The sequence below is a fragment of the Arachis duranensis genome, chromosome 7 (genome assembly GCF_000817695.3).
Source record: "Arachis duranensis cultivar V14167 chromosome 7, aradu.V14167.gnm2.J7QH, whole genome shotgun sequence".
Classification (NCBI taxonomy): domain Eukaryota; kingdom Viridiplantae; phylum Streptophyta; class Magnoliopsida; order Fabales; family Fabaceae; genus Arachis; species Arachis duranensis.
Genome location: NC_029778.3, coordinates 43,838,288 through 43,847,542, shown reverse-complemented (window position 1 = coordinate 43,847,542; position 9,255 = coordinate 43,838,288).

Below are 9,255 nucleotides of genomic sequence, written 5' to 3'. Positions count from 1 at the left end.
GACTATCATATATTGCTGGAAAGCCCAGGATGTCTACTTTCCAACGCCGTTGAGAGCGCGCCAATTGGGCTTCTGTAGCTCCAGAAAATCCACTTCGAGTGCAGGGAGGTCAGAATCCAACAGCATCTGCAGTCCTTTTTGGTCTCCGAATCAGATTTTTGCTCAGGTCCCTCAATTTCAGCCAGAAAATACCTGAAATCACAGAAAAACACACAAACTCATAGTAAAGTCCAGAAAAGTGAATTTTAACTAAAAACTAATAAAAATATACTAAAAACTAACTAGATCATACTAAAAACATACTAAAAACAATGCCAAAAAGCGTACAAATTATCCGCTCATCATTGATCTTTATAATGAATGTATTTCCTGAGGATACATATCTTGAAGTGGTATGATGATGTTCCTCATTTATTTGAAACTGTCTATGTCGTGCACATTGCTACAAAAGCGTCACATACATATTGAAACAAAATTTGTTAACTAAAGTTAGTATTTTTTTTTGTTGGTGGTCTTTTTAGGTGTGACACTTGTTAGAAGTTTCTCCATGAGAAAGAAGCTGTATGAACGGAGTTTGTAATTTGTAGTTTATATTTTGGAGACTTATAATTTCTTATTTTTTTGTCCTATGTATCTATCTAGTTCATTAGGATTCTTCAATATATCTTATTAGTTTGTACTTTAAAGTTTATATGTTGAAGATTTATAAAACAATCTTAGTTAAATGAAATATATTTGAACTATCTATGTTATTATATATTATATAAATGTTGACTTATTGAGTAAATTAGTTAATATATTAATTAATTAAAAAAATAATATAATTTGGCAAATTATGTGTGTAATTTGTATTAAAAAAATTATTACAAAATAAATAGTGTTTTGTAACTAAAGAAAAAAAATGTTACAAAATCAAGTTATATTTTGTAACAAAATTTTATGATAAGAAAAAATCTATTGCCACTAAAAATATTTTGAAGATTAAAATTTGTTATCAATTTTGTAATGACTTTTGTTTTTTTGTATTAGAAAAATTTGTTACAAAATATTACTTTGAATTGTAACAGTTCCATTTTTCATTACAAAAACTTTTTGTAATGGGACTTACTGCAATGGACCCTTTTTTTGTTACAAAAAATTTTTGTTTCAAAATTTCGACGTTTTGTAACAATATTTTTTGTTACAAATGCGCCTTTTTCTTGTAGTGTTAAAGGCCTTTACATCCCTGCTGATTTCACAATCCTAGACACTGGGAAGGGTGAGGATGAATGCATCATCCTTGGAAGACCCTTCCTAGCCATAGCAGGAGCTATAATTGATGTTGATAGAGGAGAGCTAGTCCTTCAATTAAATGGGGACTACCTTGTGTTTAAAACTCAAGAATCTTTCTCTGCAACCATAGAGAGGAATCATGAAAAGCTTCTCTTAATACAGAGTCAAACAAAGCCCCCACAATCAAACTCTAAGTTTGGTGTTGGGAGGCCACAACCAAACTTTAAGTTTAGTGTCGAACCCCCACATTCAAACTCTAAGTTTGGTGTTGGAAGGTCCCAACAATGCTCTGAACATCTGTGAAGCTCCAAGAGAGCTCACTGTCAAGCTATTGACATTAAAGAAGCACTTATTGGGAGGCAACCCAATTTTTATTTATCTATATTTCTATTGTTCTTTTATGTTTTATTAGGTTTATGATCATGTGGAGTCACAAAACAATTGCAAAAATTAAAAACAGAATAAAAAACAGCAGAAGAAAAAGCACACCCTGGAAGAAGAGCTGTCTGGCGTTTAAACGCCAGAAACAAGCATCTATCTGGCATTTAACACCAGAAACAAGCACCAAGCTAGCGTTTCACGCCAAAAACAAGCATCAGACTGACGTTAAACGCCAGAAATAGGCTACATTTGGGCGTTTAATGCCAGAAATAAGCTGCAGTCTAGCGTTAAATGCCAAGATTGCATACAGAGGGCGTTTTAAATGCCTAAAAGGTGCAGGGATGAGAAATCCTTGACACCTCAAGATCTGTGGATCCCACAAGATCACCTCAGGATCTGTAGACCCCACAGGATCCCCACCTACCCCACTTCTCTCTTCTACACAATCCAATAACATTATACCCTTCACCAATCACCTCAATCTCTCTTCCCCATTACCCTTTCACCAATCACATCCATACACTCTTCCCCATAAACCACACCTACCTTTAAATTCAGAATCTCTTTCCCACCCAAACCCACCCTAAATGACCGAACCTAAACCCCTCTCCCTCCACTATATAAACCCCTCCATCCTTCTTCATTTTCACACAACACTACCCTCTCTTCTCCCCCTTGGCCGAAACCCACACCTCTCTCACTCTCCTCCATATCTTCTTCTTCTTCTTCTATTCTTTCTTCTTTTGCTCGAGGGTGAGCAATATTCTAAGTTTGGTGTGGTAAAAGCATAGCTTTTTTGTTTTTCCATAACCATTGATGGCACCTAAGGCCAGAGAAACCTCAAGAAAGAGGAAAGGAAAGGCAATTGCTTCCACCTCTGAGTCATGAGAGATGGAGAGATTCATCTCAAAAGCCCATCAAGACCACTTCTATGAAGTTGTGGCCAAGAAAAAGGTGATCCCTGAGGTCCCTTTTAAGCTCAAAAAGGGCGAATATCCAAATATCCGATAAGAGATTAGAAGAAGAGGATGGGAAGTTCTCACCAACCCCATTCAACAAGTCGGAATCTTAATGGTTCGAGAGTTCTATGTAAATGCATGGATCACTAGAAACCATGATCAAAGTATGAACTCGGATCCAAGGAATTGGCTTACAATGGTTCGGGGGAAATGCTTAAATTTCAGTCCAAAGAACGTAAGGTTGGCGTTCAACTTGCCTATGATGCAAGAAGACGCACGCCCCTACACTAGAAGGGTCAACTTTGATCAAAGGTTGGACCAAGTCCTCATGGACATATGTGTGGAATGAGCTCAATGGAAAAGTAGAAGTTCATGAAGTCATCTCTCTAGAACTCTACAAAGTAGCCGAAAAGCCCTCCACCTTGGCAAGGCTAGCTTTTCCTCATCTCATTTGCCATCTATGCAACTTAGCTGGAGTTGTCATAGAAGGAGACATCCTCATTGAAGAGGACAAGCCCATCACTAAGAAGAGGATGGAGCAAACAAGAGAGCCCATTCATGGATCTCAAGAGACGCATGAGGAAGCTCATCATCAAGAAATCCCAGAGATGCCTCAAGGGATGCATTTTCCTCCAAACAACTATTGGGAACTAATAAACCACTATTTTATGGTTTATATTGTACTCAATTGGGTGGATTTTATCAATCTTTCATACACTTATTCATATGATTCGCATGAGTTTACGTTTTCCTTCCTGATTCTGTGCTATGATTGAAAACATGCTTCTTTGGTCTTAATTTTGATATGTTTAATCTTCTCTTATTACCATTTGATGCCTTGACATGTGTGTTAAGTGATTTCAGAGATTACAGGGCAAGAATGGCTTAGAGGATGGAAAGGAAGCATGCAAAAGTGGAAGGAATACAAGAAGTTGAAGGAACTGCAAAGCTGTCAGTCTGACCCTCTCGCACTAAAATGACCATAACTTGAGCAACAGCGGTCCAAATGATGCGGTTCTAGTTGCGTTGGAAAGCTAACGTCTGGGGCTTCGATTTGATAGATAATTTGCCATAGTGGCTATACATTTAGGTGATGCGAACGCGTGCTCCACGCAGACGCGTCGCATCTGCAAAAATCAGCGTGGCAGAATTCGTTTCCAGCGAATCCTAGGCTATTTCCGGCCCAGTTTCAAGCCCAGAAAACACAGATTAAAGGCTGCAAAGTGGACGAATGAAGGGGGACACTTATGATCAGACTCATAATTCACTTTTCATAATTTAGATGTAGTTTTAGAGAGAGAGAGGGGCTCTCTCTTCTCTCTTAAAATTTAGGATTAGGATTCCTCTTAAAGGATTTAGGATTTATTATCATTTCAACTCACAATTCTTCTGAGCTCCAGGTTCAATATTCCTTTATTTTGACTTCTCTTCTACTTTGAGATACTTTAATGCTTTTATTTATTAATGACTCATGTTGCCAAATTGGCTTATGAACCATTCATGTTATGATTTTCTTAACTAATACAATTTGAAATATTTTCAGACTCATGATTGTTTTCTTTTATTTATATAAATAATTTAGATTTTCCCCTTTTTGGCTTGGGTTAGGTAATTGGTAACACTTGAGTTGTCAAACTCAGCAGTGGTTGAAATTGGCAGATTCTAATTGATCTAGATCGCTCTAAAGCTAGTCCTCCCACAGGGATTGACTAGGACTTGAGGATCAAGCTAATTAGTCTACTTGACCTTCCTTTGTTTAATAAAGGATAACTAAGTGGGATTAAAACCCAATTCTCATCGCACCTGATAAGGATAACTAGGATAGGAATTCCAATTCTAATACCTTGCCAAGAGTTTATTTTATTATTACTATTTTATTTTTTCTTATCATTTAACATACTTGTTCCTTACTTTCAAAACCCCCAATTTACAAGACTCATAACCAATAATAAGAGCATACCTCCCTGCAATTCCTTGAGAAGACGACCCGAGGTTTGAATACTTCGGTTATCAATTTATTTAGGGGTTTGTTACTTGTGACAACCAAAACGTTTGTAAGAAAGATTGATTGCTTGGTTTAGAAACTATACTTGCAACGAGAATTTATTATAACTTCTAGACCATCGATCTTCAGTTCTTCAAAATGGTGCCGTTGCCGGGAAATTGCAAACGTGTGCCTTATTATTGGTTATTGTAAATATTTTTCAAAAAAAAAATTTCAGATTTTTATTTTGAAATTTTTATCTTATCTTATCTTATTTTTCAAAATTCAAATCTTTTTTTGAAAAATTATATCTTTTTCAAAATTTTATCTTATCCTTTTTCAAAAATCATATCTTTTTAAAAATATTTTCTTTTTGTTAGTTTTTGTTTTTATTTTCTCCTACTACTATGAACTCTCACCCCTTTGGCTTCAAGTTTGATTCCAATGTTATTGTTAGGAATGGAAACTATAATGAGAACAAGCATCAAGGTTGGAATAATCAAAGATGGGAGGAGCCACAAGGATTTGATCATCCCTCATGGCAACAACCCCCTCCAATGGACTATCAACAACCATTCTGTGATGCATATCAAGACAATGGCTATGGTGAGCACTATTTTGATTATCAACAACCACCACCATACGCCTATAAACCCCCTCCTCAACATAGCTTTGGACCACCATACTCACAAGCCCCTTTCCGCCATTCACCTCCATATGGCCCTAACCCATATCCACCATACCAACCACCCTATGAGCCATATGAACCATATATAGAACCACCCTAATTCCACCCCTATTACTCCCAAGAACCACCACCTCAATATACACCATCTCCATATCCATCAATCCAAGAGCACTATGATCCTACTTATGATAGCCGAACGCAACAAGAATCAAGGGATCGTCTCAAGGAAATAGTAGAAAAATTTCATGCAACCCTTCGCCAACTGGATCAAGCGATAAATCGATTACCTTCCCGACGTTCGGACATTCAAGGAACCCCCATGGCTTCATGTGAAGAATCTACTGAAGAACGTGACGTGAAGGAGAAGTTGGAAACTCCAGTGGACAGTGAGCAGCACGACTTTGTATTGGAACAATTGGAAGAAGCTACACCTGCCATTGAAGAGGAAGAAGTGGTTGAAGACTTAGAAGATGCAGAACCTCCATGGAAAACTCAAGTCGTGGAGCTTCCTTGTAAGACGTTTGCAATTGATGTTGAGGAGGGTGTACAACCTCCAAAGCATATCATGGTTGAAGACTTTAAAAGGGATGATCAAGAGATGGATTTAATCATTAATGAATTCTTATCTACATTTGAATCCTCTCCCATTGGACTTGACATGGAGATTAAAGAAGTAGAAGCACAACCTCCCATGCCCTTGGTGAACAATGAAGCAGAAATTGAATCAGAAGAAAGCTACCAAGAGGAAGAGGTTGAAATTGAAGAAGCTTGCAAAGAGGTGCAAGAGGTCAAAGAAGAGCACAAGGGAGTGGAGCTTGCATGTTCATTAGAAACCCCTCCCCCTAAGTTTCCATCATCCTTCACAACATTCAAGTGGGTAAAATTCATATCCCTTAGCTTTCTAATTCCACTTGAATATGGGCTACTGGAGACAGATGGTCAACTTAGAGCTCTTTGTGGCATTAAGATTAAGAGGAAGATGGTCAGTGGTAAGAATTGTCCTACAAGGTTCATTATGGTTGGAAGCTTTAAGTTTAAACGCAAATGTTGGTGTAGAGCTCAGCTGATTGGGTCTAGGAAGTTGTTTGGCCGCTTTAGTGAGAATTCAGACTGCTTGCCACCCGGATGGAACAATATTGACCAACAAGAAGACGGGTGCAAAAGCAAAGTTTGGGATCCCAGAGGCTATTGGAAGTACAAACATTGGTGGGGATTCCTGAATCAGTACAAGCACAAGCCACCATAATAGGAAGCTCATCAAATGTCCAACTTAAGGACTTTAACTAAAAGTGCTAGGTGGGAGACAACCCACCATGGTATGATCGTCCCTTTTTCAGTTTTAATTCTAGTATCTTTTATTTATTTTTGAGTTTTGATTGAACCTGGAATTTTGCATAACATTCATATTAGCATTGCATTCTGCATACTGCATCAAAAAAATTTCACACGCGACGCGACAGCATCACCGACACGTCCACGTCATATGTGCGTTAGGAAGACAATAAATTGAACAGAGAGTCACGCGAGAGTGTGGCTGGAGGCATGCCTTTGGCACAAATTGGTCTACCCGACTGCGTCGATGATGCGTCCGCGTCATGTGGGAAAAACGCCTCGCACGCGTCCGCGTCACCCACGCGAACGTGTGCCTTAAAATCGACGTAAAAAGGGTGTATGGCCGAAAGCTGAGCTAGAATTGGGCTGGACTCATGCTAGAAGCACAAGCCCTGCCACGCATACGCGTGCCCCACGCATCCGCGCCGTTTTCAAATTTAGGCCATCCACACGATCGTGTCAACCACGCAATCGCGTCACCCAAAGATTTAGCAATATGAATTTCAAACAGAGAGTTGTGCGACCGCGAGGCTGCCCTCGCGCTAATGGCACAAATCGATCCACGCGACCGCGTGGATGACGCGTCCGCGTCATTTCATAGAAGCGCTGTCCGCGCGAACGCGTCACTCACGCGTCCGCGTCACAAGCGGCGCACAGCTTATCCAAATCAATCAAATATCTTATCTTTTTCTTCCCTATATCTAAATCTTTTCTTTCCCTCTTATTTCTTTCTTTCTCCTTTTTTAATTTCTTTTTCTTTTCCATTGGTGTTAAAATTCTCTTCTTCAGCTATTGCATCTTTTCTTGAATTATTCTGGTACTTTATGACTTGTTTTATTCTAATTGGGTATTATTATTCATAAGTCAATGCTAAATTTTATAATACTGATATTTCTTTTGCGTTGATATGTACTTACACTATCTTGCATTACCCACACTCTCTTCCTCATTGTTGCAATTTTCGCACTATTGATATGCCATGTGCTTCCACTATTTTTTCACTTGCATGTTGTAGCTACCATGTAATTGAGACCATCAGTATTTGGCATTAACACCCATATTTTATTTGTTTTCTATCTTTGTTTTTGGGTTACTTTCCTTTCTTTTCTCTTCTTTCAGGATGGCCACCACGAAGAGAGAGAAAAAAAGCTTCTTAATGGGGAGACAGGCAAGCCAATCTGCACAATCTATAGAGAAAGGCATAAGTTGGAACAACCCCCATCCACTTGCACATCTTAGTATGCACCGAGGATAGTGCAATCTTTAAGTGTGGGGAGGTCGATACCGATCTCCACGGGTTAGTTATTCCCTTTTCAACACCAATACTCTGTTTTCTTTGTTTGTTCATTGTTGCATTTGCATATTTGATTGCATGTTTGTTTGATTTTATGCATATTCTACTTGGTTGAAAAATAATAAGTTTCTTCTAAAGACCCTAGTTTTGAAAAAATTTACTAATTTAAAATCAAAATTTTTTGTGTTAAATTTGTTTGAAGTTGTATTTGGAACATGGTTTTTGAGCCAAAGAACACACAACCTATGAGATTTTGAGCTTATTTACATGGTTACATTATTTAACTATAAATTTTTATTCTTGTGTGTTTTCTTCTCTATGATTGTAATCTTTATTTTGTTCCAATCTATATGTCCAATATTTAGTGTATTTACATGCTTGCATATGATTGAGGCCATTACTTGTTTTTGCTCACTTATCCTAAATAATCCTACCCTTTTATGTCACCCTTGTTAGCCACTCTGAGCTTTTTAATCCCCTTCTGTTCTATAACCACATCACTAGCCTTAAGTAGAAAAACAAATTAAATATCCCAATTGAATTTTTTGTTAGCTTAAGATAGAGGTTGTGCATCAACTAAGTGTGGGGAAACTGTGGAAACATGTGTTAATAAGGGAATGTATCATGTTTCTAATTCTGAATATTGGAAAATTTGAGTATCTACTCATGTAAAATAGAAAATTAAAAATTCCATATGCATTGATATGTTATTTTAGTTTTTATGTCTCTATAAAAAAAAGAAAAAAAACAATATATATAATATAAATAAATAAATAAGGGGACAAAATTACCCCAATTTTAAGTTAATAAAAGATCAATGCATATGTGACACAATTAAAAGAAAAGTTTATACATGAGTATGTGATACAAAAGTGGAAATTATGGGTAGCTAGGCATGATTTTAGAAGTTATATAGAATGTATGTATGTTAGGTGATAGCTCAGGTTACTCAAAGATTCAATTTATAGCTCACTTAACCATACATATATCCTCACCTTTGCCTTGGCCCCATTACAACCTTGAAAAGACCTCATGACGTTTGCATTGGTACATTAAATATTTGTTGATTGGTTAAATGAAGAACAAAGTTTAGAAAGCATGATTAGAGGAGAGTAGAGTGAATTACCCTATACACTAGAGATATTAGAGTGCACATACACTACCAGTGAGGGTTCAATGCTTGATTCTATGTTCCCTGCTTTCATGAGCTATCTTCTTACAAGTTTACTTGCTTTTTATTGTACGATTTGAATTAGTGGAATTTGGTTCATATTTGTCTTGGAGAACTTATTTCTTTTAACCATGTAGGTAGAAATATTTTGCATGTAGTTGCATTCACATAGAT